General features: G+C 42.0%; 1 pseudogene; it reads right to left on the bottom strand.

The window, feature by feature from the left end:
* Positions 1-828: 828 nt before the first annotated feature.
* On the bottom strand, positions 829-11545 carry LOC113746872 (reticulon-4-interacting protein 1 homolog, mitochondrial-like; annotated as a pseudogene).
* Between the last annotated feature and the right edge of the window lie 1632 nt (positions 11546-13177).

Raw genomic sequence — 13177 nt, 5'->3', positions numbered from 1 at the left:
GGTGTTGGACCTTGGTGTCGGTATTTTAAAGTAAACGTTTAAAAGGACACTCTGACCAAATACGTTTCAACACACAAAAATATCTATGCCTCATGTGAACGGTACCTGATCTGAAGTTGTTTTCTACATAAGGGGGGGGGAACTACCATTGCTATCAAATGAGCCTCACTTGCCGAGCTGTCGATTCAGAAAATATGTTTTCATTTTAGGCGGCCAAACTGCTAGGGCACTACAAAGGTCTGTTTACACTCCTTAAGTTCAACAACCTACGGCTCTCCAACCCACTCACTTTTTTTATGTACTTAAATCTACTCTCTTTCTCTCTCGCTTCGGCAGGGTTCTCCACTGCCTCCATCACTCTGTTGAGAGGGGTGGCCTGCGGGGAAGAGGTGATTCTGACAGATGGATCGGTCAACCTTCAGCTGGCTGGAGGCTGTAGCAGAGTTCCATCTGTGCTAGTAGGAAGGAGGCATTGTGATTACATTACAACGGCTGTGTGGCGTGCTCGTATCGGGAGTACAGGAAGCTGCCCATCAGTCTCCCAGTTGCCCCTCTTGGTGTGACGTTTGACAGGTTCATGCTAACGCGCATGTCAGTGTTTCGACTGGGCAGTGAACTCACACTGCTGGTAAAGCCAGTTCGCACAGTGTCCTCAGTGGGCGCCTGGTGATTGCGCAGAGCCACTTCTAAATGCTTTTTTTTTTTGGTGTCCCAATCTTTTTACATTAAAAAAAGTTGCCATAGGGTCCATATTATTTCTGAAACCGTCATCCTCACTGGTCCAGTGGGCTGGAGGCCTCTTCCAGCTAGTTTGCCAAAGTCGATAGGTCAACATTTTCTCAGGGCTTTGTGGCCCCAGGGCACAGTCCTTTGCTTGTCGTAAACCATCTCATAAACCTCACGTACCCGTGCCACCACGCCTGTAAACAGAGAAAGGCGTTAAAGGAGATAATATCACCTAGACAAGCGAGTACTTAAACTTAAAGATGAAGTATTTAGACTCATAAAAGATTGCAACGTCAAGCGGCTGTGCCTCTAAGTCTCTTTGTGTTTCTTTTGAATTGGCAGTCTTCTTTTTACCGTTCGCAGAACAGTATTTAATCCAGGTCTGTTGTTATTACAAAGCCAGTGTGGTTGGTTTTCTGGACGTTTCCTTTTGAAGACTGCGTATGTACATATGCTTTTGTCCTTTATGGCTCAGGCGACACATTTCCTTACCTTCACATTAACTGGATGCAGAGTTGCGCGGTTTAGCACATCTCACATATGTGCAGTATGACAGCACTGACAGATGGAGTGTGATGTGAAACTGCTGCTGATGTGCGAGATTTAGACAGTCGGGTGAGGCCCATTGCAGGGGAAATAACGAGCTCACAGTTGAGCCAGCAACTGTCTCTGATGGCCGATTCCTACGCCAGGAGAGAGGGCAATCAGCCAAAGACTAGAGCATTAAGGATTGGAGTTTAAAGGCAACCATTTAGTGTCACGGCAAAAAGTTGGATGGTTGTGAAGCTTTGGCGCGGTTTAAAAGTTGGCACAGGTGCCGCGTGGTAGGAGAGCACTGAAAATACGAGTTACAAGTCAAAAGAACGCTTGTTGGTAGCCTGGAGGGGGGGAGTGCGGCATCGAGCAATTGAAAAAGATTAAGATTTATTGTTTTGTTTGAACTTTATTTTACCGTGTGTATTTTTTGTCACACAGCAGCATAACCGTTGGACCGTGTTCAGCATCCACAGGAGGTAGAGAGCTTGTTTCTTTTGGGAACTTTCGGTCGGGCTTGTTAAAATGGACTAATAAGACAGAACACAATAAACCGAATGTTTCAATGTTCAGCCACAATTGTTTGTACAGGAAATGCTATAATAGGACGGCAGTGATTTAACTAACGAGACAAGCTGAGACGGAAGTGGCTTTCATTACACGCGGTTGAAAAGTTAAACATGATCGTGTTTTTTTCTCTGCTCTTTGTTACCAGGTGGTGTTATATGCGGGGAATTCAACTATCGGGAGACTCCATGTTTTGCTAAACCTGGCGAGGTGCCTGATTGGGCAGTCAAGCAGCTGGCTGAAAATGGAATCCCTCCGACCCTCTCATACAGGTACTATCCTGACGCTCAGCAATGGGCCAAAGCTCTCAGTTTTATCCCACTACAATTCTGTACACCTCAGGGTGGAAGCATGTTTTGTTATGTACCAAACATGTGATATCACGGCCAAAGAAGAACAAGATAATGTCAAAACACTTTCATTTAATAAAAGCACCTGGTGAACGCCTCACCAGCCTACTTATTTTAGATAATTTCAGCTTTGTTATAGTCGAACCTTGCAGCGAGAGGACATGTAATTAGGGATAATCAAAGTGTATTGTACTGTGGAGAAATTGTGATTGATGTGAAAAATCAGTGAAACTCTGATCCACTACCTTGAATTTAGTGTCGAGCTTGAGCTGAAAATAGAAACCTTGTAGCAAAACCTTGATCTACCAAGTCGAAGCCACTGATCACGTGTTTGCTTGTGTTGCGTGTTTCTGAGTAGAAGCAAGTGCACTTTCCGTTAAGGAATAGACAATCGTGGCTTCATGATGTACGGTGACGCCGATTGGATGACGTTCAAACTGTGCGGATTCAAGAAAAGAGGGAAAACTGATGGAATTGACCCAGAATCTGGTCTTACCGGGAAATGGACATCTCCACTGCAAGGTACAGTACTAGTACTACTACACGGTTTAATCTGAAGACGTTTGCTTAAAGCTGACATGTCAAGGAGAGCAACAGTTTCAGCTATGCAAGTCTAAGCCAAAGCGGTCACGAAAAACCGGCTATGTCTCATTTTGGATCCTGTTAGTACACTATGTCTTCCTGGTGTAGGGCTCTAATTTCTGGTGTGGGTGTGTTATCTTAATTGGAGTCAGGATTGTTGCACTAATGACAATTGTAACATTGAATGTTTTTTGTTTTCTTCCTTGACATTTCAACCTGGCGCAGCATTAGCACTAACCTTGCCTGCCAAAATATAAATAAAAAAAACATGTGTTACAACTTTACATTATGCATTGCAGTATTCATTTACTATTACTATCATCTGCTCAATGTAAGCATTCTAAGTTTGGAAGTATGCAAATTGAGACAGCATCACATTAGAGACTGAAACTGGTTTTAAGACCACAGACCTGGGCACTGCAACATAACGTCGTCTTTTTCTTCAACACAGACCTCACATATCATATTGAAACACTGGCCATTGATCCAGTATAAAATCTATACCCAGTAAGTATGTCACTAAGAAAATGATCTATCCTTTCCTGTTTACAGCTGCTGGAGGAGTGCTGCATGAGGTCCCAGTGGTAGTGTGACGATAGCAGGAAGCCGCGTGGGTCTCACCCCAGAGACAAACCACCACCTCCACCTGTGGAGGCATCACCCTGAAGGCTTTATCCGCTACACCCCACCTCTGATCTGGTCCTGGAAGTCAAAGGTAGCATCCATATCTGGCATGACACGATATTTAAGAAAATAATGTCTTCTCCAGTGTTCTAAGTTCAGTAGTGTTATGAACAAGAGAAACGAGTTGAGTTTAGAGAGATCACAAATGTCCAGTTTTAGGTGCAACTATATTACATGTTAATACCTTTTGTCAAAATTCAAGCCAGTGTTACAGTAACATTTAAAAAATTGTCACTTTGAGTTTAACTTTCTTTGTACTGGAAGTGAGGTAAACTGAAAAGAGGTTGTTTACATCACGTCAATTAGTGACACCTTGTGGACTAAATACTGTCAGTGTACAAAGTATCATTCACTGCACTGCAAAGCTGAATATTACTTGTCCATATAATTCTTATGAAATTAAGGAAAAATAAATATTGTAACATCACCATATAATTTGATCCTACGAACATTATCATGTTTGATTTCTCAGAAAATAAAAAAAAAAACATCTTTCTGTTTCAGGGGGCCACCACTACGACAAACCCAAGTGATTCTTAACACATTTGATCCAAATTAACCTCAAACACAAGGTGGAACGGGAGGTTATATGAAAAAAAAAAAATCCTAGCTGCTGGACTGGATTTCTAAATATTGTAAGAGGTACAGCTCTACTAGAGGCTCTGTTATGTGCTGCTGCTGATCACTGGAGCTGATCGACCTTTCCTGCAGGAGACTTATACAACCATCCAATGAGGGCAACATGGAGAGCTGTGGATAAATCCATGAGAATGTATTATTACAGATGAAAGTCCAATAGTGGACAATATTCATATTTACACAGAAAATGTGTTTGCCTGATTGCCTGTTAATTAACTTAAACAGTTTAACACGTCTTTTTATGCATGTCATGTTATATACTTACTTTTATTCTGCATGCAACATGAGGAAAAGGAAAATACTCTTGAAATGTCTTTTGTTTTCTTGTTTAATCAAAACTATACAGCACAAAAACTTTTTTGTTCTCGGAATAATAAAAGTATTTTTGACAATACATTTTTTTAATATATTACATGTACAGACAAAATGCTTCAGATTTAAAGTTCTTTGATTGTGGTTAACTTCTGCTCTGGTCACAGATGTGAGGCGTGGGGAGAATCCATGATTACATACATGTATTTGCTCATGGTAGTTCGAGCAAATACAAAGAGATGCAAATAGCTACCTGTCTTCCTCTGCTGTTCCTGCTTCACCTGGTGCTGGGGGAAAAAACCTCTACTGAGAAAAACTTTCTGCTGACTGGTTCGTAACGACATGTTGAATTGTGTACTCCTTGTTGGATAGATTGCAGTAATCTGAAAGCTCACAGAAAGGTGCATGATTGTAATTGCCATTATTATCAATTCACCATGATGAGTGCAGCATAACTCCAGACCTTGTAAAAACTTAAAGAAAGTGGACGGGAGTATATTCTTTGACAGTCCCATTTCAAGTTCAGGTCACGCTTGTAGTCTGCTACACATCAGCAGCCCCTCTGAGCTCTTAAATATACAGTCGATCCTGTCAAGAGTACTTGAAAAGGTGAGAAGAATCACAGCACTCCTTACAGTCTCTAGTGTTGCTTGGCTGTTTTTGGCACTTCTTGCTCCGATCTGCAGTCTCTGGCGACTTTTCTGCACCAACTCTTCGGCCTGTCTATCATCCTCTTCAGCCCCCTGACTACTGTCTTGCCTCTGGCGTGGCCCTCCTCCAACTTCTGAAAAAGCCTGGGGCACCTGGTAAATGGAAACTGCGCCTCCACGACTGGCAGGATCTGTGATGAACCAGCGGAAAAATTGTGATTGTAGCTTAAAAATCAGGAAGCGAGTCAGGAAACAATTAAGGTATCAGGTTTAAACCTTCAGCATGTCAGGCCTGGGATCATTTGCTTTAATGGATTGGGGGAATGGATGGTTGGCTTGACTCAGTATTGACAGTTTGACAATTGCACGAGATTTCCTGTGACAACTTTCAATAGTGCTGATGCAAAAAACAAAAAAGCATTAAGTGCGCTCCAACCAGACAAAAACCTATTTTCTACTAGACTACTTGTCCCAGTCTAACAGGATATCTGTTTTGATCTGATGCATGGCAATTACAGTACTCATATTTAATCAGTTCAATTAATCAATCTCCCATCATCTCTGCCTTTATAGCTGCAATGTGTAAAGTGAGGTGAGGGCTCCGAATGTGATGAGGCTGGACAATTCTGTGCTGTCCCACAACACGAGCAGCCCAGGCTTGTATTCTGGTCAGCCCTCTTGTCAGGAACAATGAAAAGAGAGCGCGATGGCATCACCTGGAAACCGTCCACACTTCGGACTGAGATGGAATGTAGAGGGAGGTGCATGTGTGTGTGTGTGTGTGTGTCCGTCACTTCCCGCCACTAGTCTCAGTGTGCCGCTTGCTGTAAGCCCCGGGCAAAGGACAGAGGTCCACGCGCTTTTTGCGAATGGTGCTCAGCCACTGTTTAAAATCCATTCACCGTCTCCTGGCGCCTGACTCAATCGGCCAGCAGCCAACGTGCACGCCGCCAACCAAACAGCAAAGCGGGAATGCGACGCTCGCTCCTAACAAAGCCACGGGACGCCTTGATGCAGACATGTATGGAATCTCTGGAATGCTCATATTCAGTGATGAAGGGTGAACATCTACACCATGATACGCATAAATTTCACTCCCTGTTGGGCTGTGTTTTAGGTGCAAGAGAGGATTTCCCTCTCTCCATTATGTCAGCATAAGTGGCCTGAATGACAAGTATGCCGCCTGTAATAATCAGTAATAAGGCAGTACAGTACCTTCCTTCATCCACCAGTTTGCTGACCTCGTCTAGGGCGGGCCCTCTGGAGCTAAAACCCCCACCGTAGAAGATTCCACTGGATATCATGTTCTGTGAGGCAAACAGAGAGATTGTAACATTAGAAATCAGGCAGGTCTGCAGCTCACTGAGTATAAAAACATGAGGAGCGTGAGTTAGCGTGAAAAGAGTTTAATTTGATTCTCGTCTCCAAATACAGTGAGTGCACTGCTAAATGGGAAATGTGTGGAAAGGTAAGAGTCATATTTTTGCGTTATGGCCACCAAGACACAACAAAAGCAAGAACACACGTCATCACAGTGCCTTACGTAACTCCATGGATTAGGTGGGGAAACCACCCATCTGCTGATAGACCGACTCTGCTACCTTTTATGGTAACTGTTTTGGTTGTTTTTAGAAAAGTAATCCATCTGTGTGTTTTGTTTCAGATTTCAAAGATGTTACAAAGATGAAATCCTAATAAAGGTGCACCAGATGCATCTCAAACACAATGAGAAAAGTAAAAGAAGCAAAACCTCTACCTTGTACAACCCTGAAATTCAACACCACTTGTATTTGATCATAATGCAGCATATTATTATGCGTCAGGACTTTGCCACATCTCTTAAGCCTTTGGTAAATCATCCCTACTTCCTTGAAAAAAAAAAACAACAGATTCTTCTTGATCATTCAGTGCTGCCGGGAAGAAACATAGAGGGCTCAGATTGCGCTGTGATCTTCCAGATGAAGGGACGTGCTGTCCCGAGCTGGTACTAAGGGTGTGACTGCTGTGGCTGAGCCCCAACAAACTGACCAGCTCGCTGCTCCTGTAGACAAGGGGGCCGGGGGCAAAACACCAAATCTGTGGTTCGCAGCAAAACACATGGAGCACACCACGCACGCACACACACACACACAACACACACACACACACACGCACACACCCCACAACACCAGTGTCATCCACACATACACAACTCCAACACTGCCAGGTGTGCTGTCACCAGTGCCCCGGACAACTTACAGAGCAGCTCCGCCCTGTCCTCGCCTATTCACCCACTACCCTTGTTACACATGCTTTCCACTAACGGAGCAGCTGCAGCGAAAGGGTGTACACGCAGGGACTCTAAAGTCTTAATGCTCAATCTCTTACACCTGCATGCGGTTAAATTTATTACACCCCGCGGGGTATATTTCAACAGCTCAAGCATAAAGAGAGATAAACTCTATGAAGCAAGGAAGTCAAGTTATTACTTGATTTTCCCTCCTCGCTTCAACAGAAATTCATCAAATCAACTGACTGGAAATAAAACTCTACTGAATGGAAGTGTGTTTACCCTTGGCACAATGGTGTATTTTCATGCCACTGAAGATGAGGTATTCATTTCAGTTTGGAACAACTGTGGTCCACACCACACATAATGACATCATGATAAATAATAGTGTCGACATTCGTCGGAAATAAACCGAATGTAAGCGATCTGTTTTGCCAGGCCGGGGACGTGCATTCAAAACTGTAACAGCAGTATAAGCTTTCACATCAGCTGTGTGTTGTTTCAGAGTTTAATATAAATGGTGTTTTGCTCATGTTTACCTGTGTGACTTTGCTGTTCAGGGTGAACACAGCCTAAACCCCCATCCAGCAGGCCCATGGAATCGGTGTTGTGGGCAAAGGTGTCACCAGTGTGACATACTTCGCGCCAGACCAGGGCTTCCAGCTTGCCCATCACCCACTGCTCTGTTTCCCCACCCACGCTGTCCAAGATCACGTCAACCTGAGGGTGCAAACACAGTTTGAAGGTTTAATACTGAAAAAAATGCGTGACTAATAAGAAAAACATTTTTTTTTTTTGTTATCGCCTAAAGAATATTCTCAGAAAAGATAACTTTTAGTCTAAAGCCAGATCTTTTTGGGGATGAGGAGCGAGCGTCCACTCAGACCTTGAGCCCTTGTCTCCATGGAAACTAGAAAGCAGGCAGTGAGCAGTAGTGCCATGCTGACAGGAAGTGTTTACGCTTTAGGGGTGTTTAAAGGGGAGAAGCACAGACAATTCTCGCAGTCCTGGATGATTCCTTTTCATTAGCACCTTTATTGGACTGGACTTTAATATCCTGGGCCTAGGTTAGTAAAGAACATTCTGCTCCGATCCACAGTGTCACCACTTCACCCATAATGTACTGATAATTTGAGAGTCTGGTTGCTTTATGAAAGCACACACATTACGACAAAACACATACTTCTCCATCATTTCTAGTTGCTCGGCCGCATCTCCTGCTGTGTAGTCAACCACCTCGTCAGCCCCCCGCCCTCTACGAGACCTTCGGGCGTTCTGAGAGCAGGTAACGGTTACACTGGCTCCCCAGGCCTTCAATAACTGGCAGCACACCACAGAGGGAGAAAACCGAAATATAGACACAGCATGTGGCCTTACATTCGTGCAGAGTTCAAAGAGTTAAATATATGTGCTGTACAGCTCGGGGGGATATGGATTGCCTCACCTGAATAGTGAATGTTCCGACACCTCCAGATCCTCCAGTGATCAACACTCTAGGGAGAAAACCCCAGCAACCAGAGGGTCATTCAATTACTGTGTGACTCATTTAGTGAAGCTACTAAAAGAGACGGAAGCCTCGGGGGGTCAAAAAAAAAAAAAGAAGAGAAAAAAGGATCTACAGGATTGGAAGCTATTAAATTGACTTCCAGTAGATTAGACATCAGGTTACATTTTTTACAGTCTATGATTTTCAAACTCTTTGGATGCCAATTAACATGAAAAACGACCAATTTCACCACTGAAAAAGGCGTAGCTGGACACTGAAAGAGCACATTCAGAAATTTAAAAATTAACTGATGGTCGTTTATAAATATAAAAAATATTCAGGACTGACTTATTACTCAACCCGTCTAATACTGTGACTAGAGGTTATGAAAGATCAGGCTGGTGCTTGCCTTTTTTCGAAGCGCTGTCTCTGCAAAGACCACCTGCGTTACAAGCGCAGACAGAGCAGTGTTGCTACGTAAGGGATGGATGGCCTCGTGTGACTCAGTAATTTTGGCTTTGGGAAACCTGCAAAAAAAAAAAAACACCACAAAAAACGTCAAATGTTAGAAATATATCAACGTGTCAACAATCTTTTGTTTCATTATCAATTTAAAAGCTCTGTCTAATCAGCCGAGAGGCTGTGTGGGCAGCTACTCGGAGCTACTGAATAATTAAATACAATACAGCAAGAAAACGCTTGTGTGTCTCTGTACTGCTGCCACAGTGGCTCCTGTGGGCCAAACAATTTATCCTGATCACTTTTTACACTTCCTTCACACTTTTAACAATCAAACAAGGTTAGTTAGTCATTTGTTGAAAACATACTGACAGAAAAGATAGACAAGAATTAATAATAATAAACCTTCCTACAGTTCCAAGTGATATGACTCTGTAGCTCACCTCATACTCTGTGAGAGTCACAAATTCTGCCAGGCTGCCTTGTTTCCCTGGAGGAACAGCAGCCCACACCTGGAACACAGATATGACATTTAACACGCTGAACACGACTCCACTTAACCGCCTACCTTCGTCCCTGACTCTGGTTAATCAGCCCTAAGATCTTTGTCAGCTGTTCCCGTTCTTGTTATTAGTCCTTCTTGTCATTAGTCGTTTCCAAAGATGGATAACAACGATGGAACAATGTTACTACAACGCTGTCCTGTATTTACTGCCGCTTCTGATGTTTAATCACATTTAACTTGATTATGATGACTCAACATTATGTTACAAAAACAAGATGAAAGAGCTCAATCTTTCCTCCAAGTAAAATACTTGACTGTGCAACTTATGTGCGCTCGGGGTGAATAAATTAAGATTAAGGCGGGGTGAGGCTTTCTCTGAGTCGACCTCAGACTTTGAAAAACCCTGGGCTAGGGTAGCTGTAAAACTATAAAATGTCACATAATATACTCACTAACGATATGATTTCATCAGTTGCAGCCATTTTGCATCATAGCAATCCAGAGCGGACCCAATTTACTTTGCTCTCTGCGATGTAGTAGCTCATGCAGTCACAAACTAACGAAGTTAATAACCTTTCAGTGTTGACTTTACAGCCTGACTTATGAAGAAAATAGCTGATCCAATCCAGAGCAGAGAGGTAAAATGATGCACTTATACTCGAGGGAAAAAACAAACAAAACAAAACAAAAAAAAAATACATTTACAAGATTATTTGGGTCTTTCTGAGCTTTTATTTTGATAGTGACAGCTGAAGACTGACGGAAATGCCTGGGCAGCTGCAGGCCGAGACTCTGTACTCACACATCACTACACACAAAAATATTCTCATTTTGTGCATGTGTGTGTGTATTGTATTAAGTGTATATGTAGGTTTTATTTTGTTTTGTTTTGTTTTTTGCAATACAAAGTCAGGGTATATTCTATTTATCTATAAGTATCAGGAATATTTAAACAAGTTGCAAGGAAGCTTGGTATTGTGACTCTTATTTAAAGAAAAGGGGTGGTAGTTTATAAGTTATTCTTCTTCTCACTCCTTTTTGAATATGTATTTTATGTTTAAATGTTTGCCTTTTTTTTTTTGCATATTCGAAATAAACAATCAATCAAATCAACATATGTTCCTTTCGTCAACCACTTGAAGAGTCAGGACTCACTGTGTTGCAGTCGGTGAGTATGTTTTATGCAATATTGGATTTTTATACAGCTTTTGCAGCAATATGATGAAGAACCCACAAAAAAACATTCCTGTCTGGTTATCTCATCATAAACTGTTTCTCAATTGATTTTCTAGATGGGTGCTATATTACAGAACTACAAAATGAAATCGAGTACATTATGCAGGATTCTGTTCTACATCGCCCACTCCTTTGTAACATCATCTTCTAAATCGACAAGGTGTGCGCTCCTACCTCATCTCCTGGAGCAAAATGGGTAACCTCAGATCCACAGTCCACCACCACACCGGACACATCACGACCCAGAATGAGAGGAAACTCACTATCACTGTCCATCACGGACAAGGATCCCTTCTTAACTTGAGCAGCTTGGCTCCATAACCACCTGGAAATGAACAAGAGCGAGCCGTGACATGTTAGTAGTTATTATGATTGTTCACATGGCTCTGATGAATATTGATCCAACACTTACCCCTCATAGACACATCCAGAGGGTTGAGACTAGCCGCATGGACTTTATCATCATCTTGGGGGGCTGACAGTGGGGATGCTGATCTCTTCTGTGTACTTCAAAACTCCATTAGTGCCATACTGATCAATGCCCATGCTGACATGCAGCCCTGCAGCTTGAGTGAATGCAACATTTCTCCCGCCTGCTCTGCCCAGCTTTGCTCGAGCTTGCTGCTCTCGCGTAGGACAAACACAGGACTGGTCGTGCCATGGCTCTGACAGAGCCCGTGTGAACCGTCCTTTAGCTGGCTGTGCGTGCAAGGTTTGATCACAATGTGTCATCTGGAAGGACACCTGTCACCAGGCACTGAGCTAGGCTAGGCTAGGGTGGCTACAGAGCTAACATGTGCAAGTGCTCGGAGCTGCGCGCAAACGGGACGTGACAGGTCAGATGAATAAAGCGACAGACCTTTTGCACGTTAGTGTCACGTCGGACTGGAATGAGGAGCAGTGTTTACAAGAAGCAGCAGATAAAAACACACTTCTCTAGCAGCTAGGTGGCTACATAGCTTGAATCTAACTCACCTCTGAACTCACAGACAGCCAATCGGAATCCTGCGCTAAAAACTCTGACCATAGAGTGAGAGGATTACTCTGACGTATACGATGACGATGACAACAAACAACAAAAAAAAAAAAAAAATAATAATAAAAAATGCTACAATTAGTATAGTCACTGTTTCTTTATATTATTTTTATTGTATTTATATGTCTATATATACTATAAATATAATAAATATGTGTTATATATATATATATGTATATGTGTGTGTATGTGTATGTATGTATAGTACTGTATATGTATGTTGTGTATGTGTGTATATTATATGTTGTGTGTGTGTGTGTGTGGTGTGTGGTGTGTGTATATATATACATACATACACACATACATATATATATACACAAGTATATTATATTTATATACAATATATACAATGTTGTATGTGTGTATGTATTGTTATGTATGTATGTCTGTATGTATGATGTATTGCACTGTTTCTTTATATTATTTTTATTGTATTATATTGTATATAATATATATAATAAATACTTTCGATATATATCTATATTATAATATATATATATATATATATATCTATATATATATACTGTATAATCGTACAATACTACATATAATATATGATATTATATATATATATGATATTATATATATATATATATAATATATATATATATTCTATATATATATATATATATATATATATATTATATATATATATATGGAGAGTGTGGAAAAGAGGTGAAGAAGCGTGTGCAGGCAGGTTGGAACGGGTGGAGAAAAGTGTCAGGTGTGATGTGTGATAGAAGAGTTTCAGCTAAAATGAAAGGAAAGGTGTACAAAACTGTGGTGCGACCAGCGATGTTGTTTGGTCTAGAGACAGTGTCACTGAGGAAAAAACAGGAGGCAGAGCTGGAGGTAGCAGGGATGAAGATGCTGAGGTTCTCTTTAGGAGTGACCAAGATGGATAGTATCAGGAATGAGTACATCAGAGGGACAGCACATGTTAGAGGTTTTGGAGATAAAGTCAGAGAGGCCAGACTGAGATGGTACGGACATGTCCAGAGGAGAGATAGTGAATATATTGGTAGAAGGATGCTGAGTTTTGAACTGCCAGACAGGAGGCCTAGAGGACGACCAAAGAGGAGGTTTATGGATGCAGTGAAAGAGGACATGAAGGTATTTGGTGTGAGAGAAGAGGATGCAGA

The sequence above is a fragment of the Larimichthys crocea genome, chromosome XI (genome assembly GCF_000972845.2).
Source record: "Larimichthys crocea isolate SSNF chromosome XI, L_crocea_2.0, whole genome shotgun sequence".
NCBI lineage: Eukaryota > Metazoa > Chordata > Actinopteri > Sciaenidae > Larimichthys > Larimichthys crocea.
The sequence above is the reverse complement of the archived record's forward strand: the minus strand, read 5'-3'. Positions and strand labels throughout refer to the sequence as shown.